Source organism: Electrophorus electricus, chromosome 5, assembly GCF_041902795.1.
Source record: "Electrophorus electricus isolate QZ-2024a chromosome 5, ASM4190279v1, whole genome shotgun sequence".
Taxonomy (NCBI): Eukaryota; Metazoa; Chordata; class Actinopteri; order Gymnotiformes; family Gymnotidae; genus Electrophorus; species Electrophorus electricus.
Window position 1 is genome coordinate 20712954 of NC_137501.1, and position 16521 is coordinate 20729474.

Genomic DNA, 16521 nt, shown 5'->3' on the forward strand with positions numbered 1-16521 from the left:
AACCTTTACGTTCTTTTACTAAAAAATGATTGCGACGTTGCTGTTTTTATGCAATCGGAAGTGTACTTCATAAACCTTTACCTTCTTTTACTAAAAAATGATTGCGACGTTGCTGTTTTTATACTATCGGAAGTTTTCATGGCGTAATAGCACTAAAGAATTTGAATTCAGTGACCCTATTTAAAATTTCCTGAAACTTGCAATATCTTATCATATGTTTCATCACTGCACATAGAGGTGCTTGAAGAGTGGCTTCTGCACAAACGCTTTTGAAATGTAGCTCATTAGTTGTAAGCTGGACAAGGGAAGGGTCGGCGTCAACTTGCATGTATGCTTGGTACAATATTATAGGAATCCTGTTTCACACCACTCCTATGTTTTCATGGAATGGGGCCTACTTCAGCTAGCTTTGGCTCATGGACGGGCTTTGTTCTACCAAAACAGGTGATGTAAAGAAGTCATTTGCTTCCTAAAGTTCTTAAAAATCACACTCTACCAAGAGGCATCGCATAATGGCAAAAAAACAAAACATTGTACACTAAATACAGCAACCAACATACTTATCCTTAATGTGTACCACTGCAGAAGAGATGCACTGGAGATTTTGAATTCTAAAGACATTGAGCATCATACTTATCCATAACGTGTAACACTGCAGAAGAGACGTACTGGAGAATGCGGACAATGATCCCACTACCTCTCTCATTGCATAATGTGAAAACACCTTCCAAAATATTGTATTCTAACAACAGTGAGCAACACACTCATCCGAAGAGTGTATCAATGCTGCTAAGACACACTGGAGAAGGTAGACATCCATGCCACTAACTGTCGCATGTTAAGCAAGCGCTCTACCACTTGAGCCAAGAAGAATGAAAGTATTTTTATTGGAGTCACATTCAAAGAGTCACATTTAGAATCTCAAGATAGGTTCACAAACGAAAGTTTATTTATTTTATTAACCAATTTCCAAAGCTATTTTCACCTCTACTATACAACATATGATATTATATAATATATACAATATGTCTATTGTGGTCAATCCCAATTATTTGAGCACTAAGCTAGAACTGTTCACTGCCATCAAAATTATTTTGACTTCCTATTAAAAGTTTCCTCTTATCCAGCCCAGAAACATTCAAATGAATAGATTCATTTGTGAACTTATGTTAAGTCCACAAGAGGGCAAGTGTAGTTTTCAGAGTGAATAAGGCCTATCCCATTTCTGGGGTGCATGAGACTCTATTAAGACTTCTATGACTGCATGCACCTATCAATGCAGCTGTAAATACTGCTTCCTTCCTGCATGCTCCCTGCCTCCTTCCCTGCCTGACACTGACACTCAACATAAATGCAGTTAACATGTTTTGATTCATAAAAGACATTCTGCTGGTGACTTAGAAAGTGCTTTCAATCTAGAGTATCTGTTAAATTATAGCAGCTTCTCCTACCCAAAGCAGGTGATTATAAGGGTTAAAGCCTCAGGAGCATTATTTTACATTTAGGAAACCCTACAAACTTGCGAATGAACCTGACATTGCAGTCAACCAGTTTCCTTTGTACAGGTGATGAGGAATGAGCTGTTGATTTTGGTGTGTTTTCACCCTCAAAATTGATGTCAGTTTGGTGTGTTTACACCCTCATGCCGGACCACCAATGCCAATTCAACATGTATTACAAGCTCAAAATATGACTGATGAGGACTAACTAGGCTCAACGTTGTGGAACACTCCACACTGATGATGGGCATTAGGCAGTCACCAACACTCTCCAATGGCGTGATGGTATGGGAGAGTTATTTTCTTTTGTGCAGGCAGTGTGTTTAACTTCCCATGTTAAAAGCATAAGTTCTCATTTTCCATTTGAATACCCCAACATTAAACAAGCAATATGGGACACACACACACACACACCCACACACACACCCACACAAGCCCTTCTTTCACACAAGTTCAAACTTGTTTCCTGTGACCTGTGTGCTTTGGTTTTTCTCGTTGGATTATTCTCTGCTTGGTTAAGGTAGGTTCTGAGTTTACTTACTTTAGCCTTAGATTCTGTAAAATTCAAGGCTAATTATCTGAACCTAGTTGTTAGTTGCTTGTTAGCTGTAATTACTCACTACAGGTGTAGTTTCGCCCTGTGCACCTCAAGGCATGACTGCGCCGTGAGGTCCTGCCGAGTGGTCCATGGATTTCACAGTGGTAAAGTCATTGTGTTCTGTGTGTATGCAATATTGTAAATGGGATTACATTTATTGGTAGCATTTTCATCGTAAGGAGGCAAATGCACATGCGGTCTAGCCGAAATAGCTCAGCTGGGAGAGCGTTAGACTGAAGATCTAAAGGTCCCTGGTTCAATCCCGGGTTTCGGCAACTGTGCGGTGCTGATTTCCTCTTCCGATGGTGTGCTTTTTTTTATGTGTACTTCATAAACCTTTACGTTCTTTTACTAAAAAATGATTGCGACGTTGCTGTTTTTATGCAATCGGAAGTGTACTTCATAAACCTTTACCTTCTTTTACTAAAAAATGATTGCGACGTTGCTGTTTTTATACTATCGGAAGTTTTCATGGCGTAATAGCACTAAAGAATTTGAATTCAGTGACCCTATTTAAAATTTCCTGAAACTTGCAATATCTTATCATATGTTTCATCACTGCACATAGAGGTGCTTGAAGAGTGGCTTCTGCACAAACGCTTTTGAAATGTAGCTCATTAGTTGTAAGCTGGACAAGGGAAGGGTCGGCGTCAACTTGCATGTATGCTTGGTACAATATTATAGGAATCCTGTTTCACACCACTCCTATGTTTTCATGGAATGGGGCCTACTTCAGCTAGCTTTGGCTCATGGACGGGCTTTGTTCTACCAAAACAGGTGATGTAAAGAAGTCATTTGCTTCCTAAAGTTCTTGAAAATCACACTCTACCAAGAGGCATCGCATAATGGCAAAAAAACAAAACATTGTACACTAAATACAGCAACCAACATACTTATCCTTAATGTGTACCACTGCAGAAGAGATGCACTGGAGATTTTGAATTCTAAAGACATTGAGCATCATACTTATCCATAACGTGTAACACTGCAGAAGAGACGTACTGGAGAATGCGGACAATGATCCCACTACCTCTCTCATTGCATAATGTGAAAACACCTTCCAAAATATTGTATTCTAACAACAGTGAGCAACACACTCATCCGAAGAGTGTATCAATGCTGCTAAGACACACTGGAGAAGGTAGACATCCATGCCACTAACTGTCGCATGTTAAGCAAGCGCTCTACCACTTGAGCCAAGAAGAATGAAAGAGGTTTTATTGGAGTCACATTCAAAGAGTCACATTTAGAACCTTAATGAACTCAGGGTAGTCACCAGCAGTGGAAACAAGCAGGACACTAGTGCTATCCCCAAAGTCTTGGTCCTCCCCATGAGTCTGGAGATGACAAATGTGACTTTGCCATGGTTAGGTAGATGTAGCTGGTAGGTGAAATACAGCTCACACTGGAAAACAATACTCTCACAGCCATCTCAACAGTAGACCTCTGGCATGGCAATGTGCACCCAATCAGTGGGTGTAGGGCCAACCAACCTGTATCGGGACCCATGGAGAGGCTTGGCACACAGCAAGTGAGGTTCTCCATCATGGACTGAAGCTCACAAATCTCCTGCCTCTGCTGTCCCAAAACCATGGGCTGGACAGTCTGCAGGTCAGCCCAATCTGTGCTGCTTGCCTCACTCCCTGGAAGCTGCGCAGGCAGTGAAAGCTGAGAGAATCTTTATTCTCCATACTCGACTCAAATGAACTCAAAACATGCTGACGAGGCATAGCGAAGCTACCGATGTGTAGAACAATGCAGGATCGAAAGGTTCTTACTTCTTAAGAGTAGGACCCAGGCACAGGACAAATAGCAATGCACAGCACCAATGGCAGGTATCTGTAAGCTTAAATAACTAGTTGAACAAAAGAGGAGCAAACAAGGAACAGGTGTGTGCCATAATCAACACATAGATGATAGGGACCATGGCAGGTGTTGTGTGTGTGTGGGGGGGCCAGTGGAGTGACTGGCACACTGTGGCAAATATGTTACCTTTATCAGTAAGCTGTTTGCTGTTTGCAATGTACAATAAATGTATGAGTTACATGTCAAATAACTCAATAAATCATCATTTATGACATGATTTTTGCAATGATGATTGTGTAAAGCATTTTATTTGCAAAAGGTCAGACTGATGTAAATGTAAACATTTGAAAAATATGCATAAAATTAAATATGTATTTATTTGTACCCACTAGGGGTAGTATGCGGCTGTAACGTGACAAGGAAGGCCAGACGCTCATAGATGTAGGTAGATAGGTTTATTATGTTCCAACTTCGTAATGGGTGAATAAGCCATGGTCGAAACCAGGAAAGCCAATATAGGGGTAATCCAAATCATGTAGTGGTAATCCAATCCACTTCTGTTTTATTCTATAACAAATTATACTGTTGTAATTTAGATAATTTATTTAAGATGACAAAGATGTTGTTGATAATGGTAAAAAGATGCATTGTTTTTAGCTGTCAAATAATGCAAAGAAAACAAGTTCATATTAACTGTCTTGCTGGAAAAGCCAGTCCTCAGGGTTGGGGAAGACTGTCAGACAAAAAGGAAGCAACATTTCCTCCTAGACAACCTTGTATATGGCTCAATTAATTTGTTCTTCACAAAGACCAATCTTCCTGCTTCCAGTGGGAAGATCACTGGTCCTCCACCAAACATCACAGTAGATGAGAGACATTGTGGCTTGTAGACCTTGACAAGTCTCTGGTTAACCATTTGGCAGCCATGTGTTACACCAAGCTGTAAGATTGTATTCATCACATAAAATAACTTTACTCCCTTTTATGGTTATTGAAAAGTTCATGCTCACTCAGCTTAATAAGTTCTTAAGATCAAATTGTTTCATTTATGAATTCCAATCAGCATTCTGGCCACACCACAGAGATTCCTTTGACCTAAACTCTGGACCTTACAGCTGCTTGTCACGGTATGGCCCCCTCCTCCTAGACTCCTCCTTATGTTCACGTGATGTGTGTGTGTGTGTGTGTGTGTGTGTGTGTGTCTTCTTTGCCACACCCCGACCATGTGTCACACCTGTTCCTTGTTATCTACGTTGTTACCGTGTATGTATAAAGTCCTGTTTATTCATTAGTCTTTGTTGGTGTTCGACCCAATGTTTGCTGTGTATCAGCTGCTTCGTTGTGCATTAGACTGACTGTTACTTTCTGAGTGTTGTTTTTGCTTGTTTTTGAGCTAGTCAAGTATGAAATTCCATTTCCATCAGTACAGAAGGCCATTTAGCACAGGCAGAGTCATCAGAGATCAGCAATATAAGTATCAATATATGTCCAGAACAGTGAGGAGAGAAGGATTTATTATGAAATATGAGGGGAATAGTTTACATATAGTTGAGATAATCACATTTATATATGGATTAATAGTATTGTGCCACGATCAAGATGGCGCCGGTGAGGTCGGCTGCCGTCACGACTGCTCGGTCTGCACCTGGCACTTTTTTCGCTCTTTTCACTATCCTTTTCGCTCTTTTCGCTCTTCCCGCTACCCATGATTTCTCCGCAGCCCTTCTCTACACACCACGGCACGTATCTCGTACAGCAGAGATGCCCTTATTTCTCTTAATCTACATAGCACTCACCTCAAGCCGTCTGTAACCCCGGACCCAAGATGGCCGACGGAGATCCTGAGGGAAAACAAAAGACGCGGCACGAGGAAAAGGCGTCAAGGGAAGCGAGCCGGCGTCAGGAACAAGCTGAGGGCTCGGGCACACCGAGCTCCCTTACCCAGCATCCTGCTAGCCAACATCCAGTCTCTGGATAACAAGCTCGATGACCTCCGGGCCAGGATAAAGTTCCAGAGGGACATTCGGGACTGCAATCTCCTCTGCTTCACCGAGTCGTGGCTGAACCCAGCGGTACCAAACCACGCTATCCAGCCGGCCGAGTTCTTCTCGGTTCACCGCATGGACAGGACGGCAGGTTCGGGGAAGTCGAGAGGCGGCGGAGTGTGTGTGATGGTAAACAACAGCTGGTGTAACAATGCCAATGTTGTTACTCTCGCCTGCTCCTGCTCACCCAACCTGGAGCTGCTCGCCCTCAAGCTTCATCCTTTCTACCTTCCCCGGGAGTTCATTTCGGTCATTATCAACACCGTGTACATCTCACCTCAGGCTAACATGGACACTGCACTGTGTGAACTTCATGAGGCTCTCACACAGTTTCAGGCACAGCACCGGGACGCTGCACTTATTGTGGTTGGGGATTTCAACAGCGCTAACCTCAAGCGTGCGGTGCCCAACCTTTACCAGCACGTAACCTTCCCCACCAGGGGAAATAGGACACTAGACCACTGCTACACCCCATACAAGGACAGTTACAAGGCACTAGGTCATCCACCGTTTGGTAAGTCAGACCACGCCGCCATCTTCCTCCTACCAAAATATAAACAAAGGCTGAAACTGGAAGCTCCGGTTCAGAGGGAGGTCGCGCGCTGAACAGACCAATCGGTGGCCGCTCTGCAGGACGCTCTGGATGATGCGGACTGGGACATGTTCCGGCGCAGCACTGATGATGTCAGCGAGTTTACGGAGGCAGTAGTGGGGTTTATTTGGAAACTGGTGGACGACAAGATCCCAAGAATCACCATCAAGAAGTTTTCCAACCAGAAGCCCTGGGTGGACAGAACCATCCATGAGGCTCTGAACTCTCGCACTGCTGCCTACAATGCGGGGATCATCAGCGGGAACATGGACGAGTACAAGTCCGCAGCATACGGAGTGCGCAGGGCGGTGAGGGAGGCGAAGCGACGCTACGGGAAGAAACTAGAGACACAGTTCCAGCAGAGTGGCTCTAGATCCCTGTGGCAGGGACTACGGATGATCACGGACTACAGGAGCCCACCCTCCGGACTGATGAGTGCGGATGAGTCTCTGGTGAACGAGCTGAATACATTCTTTGCTCGCTTCGAGGCTACATCTAGCAGCGCTAATGCTAGCAGCACAAATGCTAACGGCGCTAGTGCTAACAGCGCCAATGCTAATGGCACTATCGGGGCAGTCGATGGCACATGCGCGGGGCCCACCATAGAACAGCGCCCTCTCATCATTACGGAGAGTGACGTGAGGAGAGTGTTTAAAAGGGTGAAAACCAGGAAGGCGATGAGACCAGACGGTATCTGCTGGAGGGTCCTCAAAGCCTGCGCAGATCAGCTAGCCCCGGTATTCACCGACATCTTCAATCTCTCCCTGATGCTCGGTATCGTCCCGTCCAGCTTCAAGCGGTCCACCATCGTCCCCGTCCCGAAGAAACCTCGACCCTCCGACCTCAATGACTACCGCCCTGTCGCCCTCACATCAGTCGTGATGAAGTGCTTTGAAAAGCTAGTCAGAGACTTCATCACATCTTCACTGCCAGCCTCCATGGACCCACTGCAATTTGCATACCGCCACAACCGCTCCACTGACGATGCAATTGCACATCTGCTCCACACTACACTGACTCACCTGGACGAAGGGAGGGGAAATTATGTTAAAATGCTATTTGTCGACTACAGTTCAGCATTTAACACTATCATCCCCTCCCTACTCACTACTAAGTTGGGAGATCTAGGACTGCATACATCCCTGTGCCACTGGATCTCCAACTTCCTAACAGACAGACCGCAATCAGTACGGGTGGGCAACTGCGCCTCATCCACCCTCACCCTCAGCACTGGAGCTCCTCAGGGTTGTGTCCTAAGCCCCCTGCTCTACTCACTGTACACCTACGACTGCACAGCCACTTCCAGCTCTAATATCATTGTCAAGTTTGCTGACGACACCGTTGTCGTGGGTCTGATCTCGGACAACGACGAGAGGACCTACCTGGAGGAGATTAAACACCTGGAAAACTGGTGCCAGGAAAATAATCTCCTCCTAAACATCAGCAAGACAAAGGAGCTGATCGTGGATAGCAGCAAGAAGCAGGTGTGGCACTACCAACCTGTGAGGATCAGTGGAACCACGGTGGAGAGAGTAGATAGTTTCAGTTACCTTGGAGTTCACATCTCGCAGGACCTGTCCTGGTCCCGCCATACCAACTCCCTTGCAAAGAAGGCTCGTCAGCGTCTTTACCACCTCAGACGCCTAAGGGACTTCAGACTGCCCTCCAAAGTACTGCGGAACTTCTACACCTGCACTATCGAGAGCATCCTCACGGGGAACATCACAATCTGGTTTGGGAATAGCACCAAGCAGGACAGACAAGCACTCCAAAGGGTAGTGCGTTCAGCAGAGCGCATCACTCACACGGAACTTCCTGACCTGCAGACCATCTACTACAAGCGGTGCCAGAGCAAGGCCAGGAAAATTGTGAAGGACCCCACCCATCCCAACAATAGACTCTTCACTCTGTTGAGGTCAGGGAGGCGCTTCCGCTCCCTGAAGACCAAGACAGAGAGGCTGAAGAGGAGCTTCTTCCCACAGGCCATTCGGGCCCTGAATCAGGGAAACTGATAAACTGTGGGGACCACCACCACCATGTAACATGACTGTATATCTGTACATCTGTATATATAGATTTATACTCAAGTACCCTGTTACACAACAACTGTAGATATGTTATTATATAAAATGGATCTGTACATTCTGTAGATTGTGTACATATATACCCAACCATATACATTGTACATTGTGTATATAATCATAATATACATATATTGTACATACTTTGTTAAAATATTTTTGTACATACATAGAATATATATATTTACCTGCATATATATATTTTTCTCTATGCACCCCTGTTTCTCTTCCTCAGTTTGGACAGAGCACTCTCCACCATTTCACTGCACGTTATACTGTGTATGACTATGTATGTGACGAATAAACGGAACTTGAACTTGAACTTGAACTTGAACTTGTGTGAAAAGGTACATTTTGATTCAGGCTTTTAAAGAGCAGATACTACAGACCCATTTATTAGTGATAATACATATTTTGGTAAATAAAGATAAATAAAGACTTTTACGTAACAAAATTTCAACTACAGTTTCTGATATTCACTCTGATTCAGTCTAACATTTTCTCACAGATTCCAACCACAGGGAAGTCACAGGGATAAACAGCCCAGTTCGATCCATTGTCAGCAGCAAACCTGTATCCAGTTATAGGACAGTCTTCATTTCTTTCATAGTCATTGGGCTCACCCTGCCACCAGTACCTGAAAGCACACAGTGCATAAATGTGCCTTCTGAATTTCACACCCTGAGATGTAGACTTCATCAAATGACTGCAACTTGACCAGAGTTCAGTCAGAATTATTTTTATAATAGGCAGGAGGCAGGTCACCCTATGACAAATGATTAGGATAGCTTGTAATGCTCAACACAACAATTCTATTATAAGTGTATTGCACTTCAGTAAAAAGAGTGAAATCCCTTGTTGCTAATGTAACCAAGTCTATCATGTTCTCTCACTGATTCAAGTGCATATTTAATATATGGCTGTAACTGCAAAAATCCTGGTTGTCAGTCCACTGGTTGTTGACTGAAGATTGACTTGTATGATCACTCCACTTCCATAGTGGTAAAAATCGACTGGAATGGTTGTGATTTCTTCCTAAGAACCAGGAACAACTCATGTTTTATTGAACCAAGTCATTCTCCTCCCATCTAGAGTCAGGCTACACGCCAGTTGTTGATATGAAGACTCTACATTTTGATAGATTAAGCCGAGGGCAGCGATGTCATCCTCAAATAAACTCACTGTGGTACCTTTAAAATTGAACAGGTCATTTTGAAGAGATGTACAATCATGTGTACAAAGTGAAAATTTAGAGCACAGACAGTAACCCTGAGGAGTACCAGTGCTGATTTTAATTGAGCACTAACTCTACTCCCAACTGTGATCTGTTAGAAAGTCCAATATCTTGGGTATATCAAGATCAGTTGGTGGCCTAACTGTATTGACATTTAACATTGAAGGCATTTAGCTGATGCTTTTATCCAAAGCACCTTACAACTATGGCGGACTACAAAGTGAGCAATTAAGGGGTTACCTTGGCTATGCACTATGCACTATGTCAAGATTGAAGCTGCAATACATAAAGCTGGCCACCAGAAGTCCCCATCTCCAGAATTCTAATAGTCACCATAGTTACTGCTCACATGCACCAGCACCATGCTATTTAAGACTACCTGAACCTCAGTATCATTGTGAAGTATTGCCGACAATCCCAGTGTGCATCACAAACATTTTCTTTCTTTGTAGAGCCTGGTCTTGTATCACTTGAAATAACCTCCCAGGTGTGTTATGATGGCTGCCCACGAGGACAGACTTGTCTCTAAAGACTTTGGATTAGTTCTGTGGTCTCTCACCCAGTGGTCAGTGCTGTGCTGTCCATCCATTTCCAGGATCCATCTGTGTCTTTGTCAGTCAAACCGATCCAGTATGAGGAAATGTTTTACTGATGAAATCCTCTGAAGTGGTAACATATACAGAACTGTGCAAAGGTTTTTGACATGTGTGGAAACAATGCTGCAAAGTAAGAATGCTTTGAAAAATAGAAGTGTTAATAGTTTATTTTTGTCAGTTAACAAAATGCAAAGTAAATGCACAACAGAGAAATCTAAATCAATATTTGGTGTGACAGTCAAAACCTTTTTACTTTGCTGCATTTTTTCCACACCTGCCTAAAACCTTTGTACAGTACTGTATATATTCAAAATTGTAGTGAAGTACGCCAGGTTTCCAGAGAAACAGGACATTTCAGACAGAGGTCACTCATCAGCTGTGCAGCACTTCTGACACACACACACACACACACACACACACACACACACACACACACACACACACACACACACACACACACACACACACACACACTCTCCACTCTTTATGATCACTAGGTCTGCTCCTCTTTGCTTGCAGTCATTTCTGCTCTTACGCCAGAATTTTTTCTCAGCAGTGATGTAGTAAATACTGAAGTTGAAATAACTCCATATTTGTGCAGAGCATTTTCACAACACACACACACACACACACACACACACACACACACACACACACACACACACACACACACACACATACATACATATATGCTCTTTCGCTACAGTCACATTGTTGTAACTGCTCTGTAACTGTCTTATTTCAATAGTCAAGTTGTTATAAGTGGTCTGTAAAAGGTCCCTCTCTACAGTCAGGTTATTGTAGCTGCTCTGCAACTGGTCTCGCTCTGTTGTGCACTTCACCCACAGTACTGTGATGGCAACTAGCAGGAGAACACACAACAGCCCCAGACACACTGCAGCCAGTCTGAAACATCTGCTCCCTAAAGTGTCAGCTGTGGGATAGTGGGTAAATGCACTTAAACACATATAGCTTTAGGCTCATATTAGCTGAACATTCATGTCAATTTATTATCTTTACACTTAGATAATTTTGTAATTATAAAGTTACAAAAATATACTTTCTCAAATAAATGTGTAAAAATGTGTGATGAGTGTGTTGAGTTTTTGAGGTAGTGTAGTGTGGTTCCACTAATGTAGGGCTGTAATGTAGGGCACAGTTTAATGATTTTGCTACTTAGAGGAAATCAAATGTGTGGAAAGTGTTGGAAAATGTGTGCTCAAATACAGTTTACATTACTTTTAATGCTAGTAAAATATTCCAAACTTCACCATATCTTGAAAATACAGGTACGTAGCCTTCTTTGCCTATATGACAGGGCTATATCCAAGGTACTGATCATGTAATTACAAAAGTGCTGAAGAGGACATGGAATTTTAGTGGTCAGTCAAGAGCTTTGTGGAAGGCAGAAGACAAATTGACCACAGGTTTTGAGTGGGTATGTGCTGTGTGTGGGTGTGTTGATAGTGGAGGACTTCAGTTTGTTGGTGTCATACTATCTTTTGTGTTTTTCTTTTACCCTTATAGGGAGGTATCTAAGTAGAAATAATCTTACATTGTTCTAAACACGTGTACACATTTTGTGTTTCTATGGTTGTACAGAACACACACTTAACATTCATTAAACGATGTTCTTACAAAGTGCTTATTATGGCTTTATAAGGCCAAAGCACTGGAGTCATATCATTTAGCACTGCAACATTCTTGATTGGGGTCCCTGTAGTAGGAACACATGTACAGATATGTTTGGAGTACACATTCCTTAACACATAATACAGAATATACACTGGGAATCTGGAAAGCCTAATTACATCTCTGTTCACCACAGCTCTGTGTCCATAAAGCCCACATCTGCAGGAGATGACCATCAGAGAAAGGTCAGAAAAAAAAGGTCCTCTTATATTTTCTAGGCAGGTGACTTCCAGTTACAGGAATGGTTTTTTTTTGTTTTTTTTCTGGTGAATTCAATTTGAGTCCAGTGGTTGTAGGTGATGTTTAAGCATAGATGGAATGAGGGGCTTTGTTGAATTCACAACTCGACCACATATTGTCTTTTCTATGATGTTTTCCATAACGGGAATGATCGCTTTCTGGTAAATTCAATTTGAGTTCAGTTGTTGAAGGTGATGTTTAAACTTAAATGGAATGTGGGAGCTTTGAATTCACTCCTCAACCACACAACCACACACTCACGACATCCTTTTGTCATCAACAATGCAGGAGCGCTGCGTGATGGGGTCCTGCTCAATACTGAAACATCTGGCTTCATGTGGGTTTATGGTTTCACCATCTAAGCTCCAGTGGTGCAAGCCATCTGTCACGTAACTGGAGTTCCTGCTGTCCACAGGTGAATGCCGCCTCTCAGATGCCCGTCGGGCAGTCATACGTGACATCCCTCCACCCGGCACAAAACAAACAAACAAAACAAACAAACAAAATGCTGAGTTTCCTGGGTCTGGTGAGCTACTGCCGCCAATAGGTGCCGGATTGTTCCTTTCATGATAATGTCCTCTGGCAGAGCTGTAGAAAAGACTGTCCTGATACGTTGGTCTGGACTGAGCCTATGTGTCACTCATTTAGGACTCTGAAATTGGCCTTGTGCTCTGCTCTAGCATTTGGCCTGCCAAACTATAATCTGCCCTTCCACCTTTACGTTTCTGAAAATGCTTCCACAGCTGTGGGTGTCCTCGCTCATGAGCACGGTGGTAGTTATTGCCCTTTATCTTATTTTTCCAAAACTTTTGATTCGGTAGTTCAAGGCATGCCGGCCTGCTTACGAGCTGTGGCTGCCTCGGCCCTACTGGTCACTGATGCAGAGAAATTGGTACTTTCTCATCCCATGGTTCTACACACTTCACATCAAGTTATTAATATTATGAATAACATTCAAACACAACAAATGACAGCACAGCGGTGTTCAGGCTATGAGGCCATCCTCTGCGCCACTCAGAATTTAACCATTAAATCACAGACAACCCTGAGTTCACCTGCTAATCTGTTGCGATCACTTTTGACATTGCTAGATCATTCTGATGAGTCTGTGCCCCATGACTGCATGGAGGCTATCCTTGAGTCCTCAAGCATGCACTCTGATCTCTCAAGCATGCCGCTCCAAGATGGCTATCACATTTTTGTACATGGCTCATGTTTTAAACTGTCTGACTGAGATGACCAATGAGTGAGCTCCCTTTGAGACCAAGATATGCTAGGATTGTGATGTTCCAACCATGGAAGGCCAAGAATAATTGGGAAGGATGAGAATTCCAATACCAGTGTGAGAAGAGTTCTGAGTGCAGGGTGCTAGTGGTGAGTCTAACTGGTGTAGTGCGGAAAGTGATAGAACCAGGACCTACTGAAGACCCATCTATAGCGGCTAGCCAAAGGGTCTTAGGTAAGGGCTCTATGGGGATGTTTAGCTCTTTAACCAGGTGGGCGTGGATAAAATTGCCTTCTACTCCGGAGTCAATCAGGGCTGTACACAGAAAGTAGGGAGTGGGAGCCCCAACATAGACAGGTAACTACCATTTTCTTAATGGGTTGGATCCCTACAGAGGCATGGGGTTTGTTATTCATGTCTCCTTTATGGAACAAGGCAGGAGACCTGTTGGGTCTAAGATGATAACGTGTCCCTGATAACATGTCCTGAAGACCCACAGTACAGGCATAGTCCCTCTTGAAAACGACGTCTCCTTTCTTCCTTGGTCAGGCGTGTGGAATCGCATTGCATAGGCCCTGCTGCAGTGTCTTGTCTGGGATTTACTCCAGTCACCAGAGTCGTATAAGCTAAGGGAGTAATGTTACCTCCACATGTTCTTCGTTCCCGCAAAAAATGGTCAAGACGGATAGCATCAGTTGATCGTTAAGCTCATCATCCCTGCAAGCCAGTTCATGCAATAACTCTGTGATCAGACCGTTCCAGAAAGTAATGATCAGGGCTGCTTCGTTCCACCCACTACCAGCAGCAATGGTACGAAATTGGCGGGCGCAGTCCGACACAGAACAGTTGCCTTGACAAAGTTTAGAAAGAATTTTTCGCGTGCTCTTACCTCATGCGGGTGATCAAACATGGCTTTAAAATGCACAATAAAATCCTCATAAGTAGTCATTTGTAAGTTCTCCCAAATGGCGGTAGCCCAATCTAAAGCTTTATTGGTTAGAGGTAAGGAATGTTATTTTAGCCTGGTTAGAAAGAGGGGGGAATGCCATTAAAATGTAGTGTGCATTGTAACAAAAAACCCTGACACTTCTCTGGAGAACCGTTGTATTTATCCGGTTTACTTACAGAGGCTACAGTGGGAGTGCTGCCAGCATCGGATGCATGAGGTGGGTCTGGCTGGGGGAAAGTAGTCATAGCATGTAACCATGATGTAAGTTCTTTGAGACATTGTCTGAGTTCTGACATTTGTACCTGTTGGTCTGTTTGTTGTGTGGCATTCGTATCCATGCACCATGTGAAACTCTTGAACACCTGTTGGTGTTGGCCCAGTAGCTGTACTTGATTGGTGATCGCTTCTTTCAACACGTCTGAATCTGCCATCTGCATGGTAGCGAAGTATTCTGTGACACGACAAGTAAGGCCAGATGCTTGAGGATGTAGATAGATAGGTTTATTTTGTTCTAGCTTCATGATAGGTGAATAAGCCAGGGTCGAAACCAAGAAAGCCAAAATAGGTATAATCCAAATCATGAGGGTAAACAGTCCAAGTCCAAAAACCAAAGAGCAATAACAAACCAGGCAAACAATACAGAAGGGCTAGGGAAAAATCAGAACAAAACACAGTCGAAATACAGGAAAGCAATTAATGAAATAACGCTCGGTACGCACAGTCAAAACTAGTGGCAATACTTTACAATGTAAGTGAGGTCTCAACAGGTTTATATACAGGTGTGGAGTGGAACACAGGTGCTGTCAATATTCCGGTGATGAGGATCTGAATGAATGTGTATGGTTGGCTGAGTCCTTGGCCTTGCGACGAATGGCATGTTGAGTATTGTAGTGAGCTTGGAGGTCAGTCGACGTGACAACGAGCTTAAGTAGATAATATTATATCGACCAGTGAACGTTCCTATCTCAACTCGAACACGTTAAAAATTGTTTCAATGCTTTGCATCTTCTCTCATTAAATAACCATATGTATTTATACCTATTTGTAGCCAAATAGTGAGGTCACATGGCAACGTTGTGACGTCATAATACCACGTGAAATTTAAGGCGCTTATGATAGGACTCTACTAATTTCACAATCATCAGTTAATTTCATGGAGCTATTTTATCAAAAAATATTTCATGAATTTAGGATACAAATTAATTTTAGGCTACATTTCACAGTATTTATTAAACAACACTAAAGAAGCTTTATAGTTAGGATAGCCAATTAGACTCACTAGGCCTGCCATGCTAAGCCTTGTACTGACTTTACTTTAGCATGGAACCATAAATAACTTCCAAAATATAACAGCGATGTTTGTAAAGAAATGGCTTTTTAAAAATCAAAAGCAGGAATGTTTATGGAAAAATAAATCCACATTATTGCAGGTGAAAAATGCACATTACTCTTACTCTAAATCACATTACTCTAAATACCCAGCGTATTGTTCTTGTTTGACTTTTTTCCATAGCAACAGAAATCTGCTATGAGGTCTGGCATAAACTCTGTGCCGTTCAGATAAAGCACATCATATATAAAATAAATAATGTACTTGGTGGTGAACTATACTATGTGGTTCATGGATTTTCCCCACATTCCAGTAATTTTATTAAGTACACTTTTGCATAAATGGTATGACAAGAAAGGGGAATTAGCTCAAGTGGTAGAGGTACCTCTTGCTTAGCATGCTAGAGGTAGTGGGATCAATGTCCATATTCTTCAGTGTGTCTTGTCTATATTGTTACACACTTAGGAAAAGCATGTTTACCCCTGTCAAAAGAGTATAATGTTTTGGAATTTTTTTTAGTATTATGCAATTCCTCTTTGAAGAGTTTGATTTTCAAGAACTTTAGTAAGCAGATCACTTATTTGCATCATCTGTTTTGGTAGGACAAAGCTCATCCATGAGCCAAAGGAAGCTG

The 16521-nt window shown here is 42.9% G+C and overlaps 1 non-coding gene and 1 pseudogene across 1 annotated transcript; one reads left to right on the forward strand and one right to left on the reverse strand.

The window, feature by feature from the left end:
* The first annotated feature begins 2299 nt into the window (after window positions 1-2299).
* Window positions 2300-2372, forward strand: trnaf-gaa (transfer RNA phenylalanine (anticodon GAA)). Its single transcript has one exon. It is a non-coding gene; the product is annotated as a tRNA-Phe (tRNA).
* Window positions 2373-9107: 6735 nt separating this feature from the next.
* The window catches only part of LOC145657974 (uncharacterized), a 164929-nt pseudogene continuing 157515 nt past the window's right edge, over window positions 9108-16521 (reverse strand).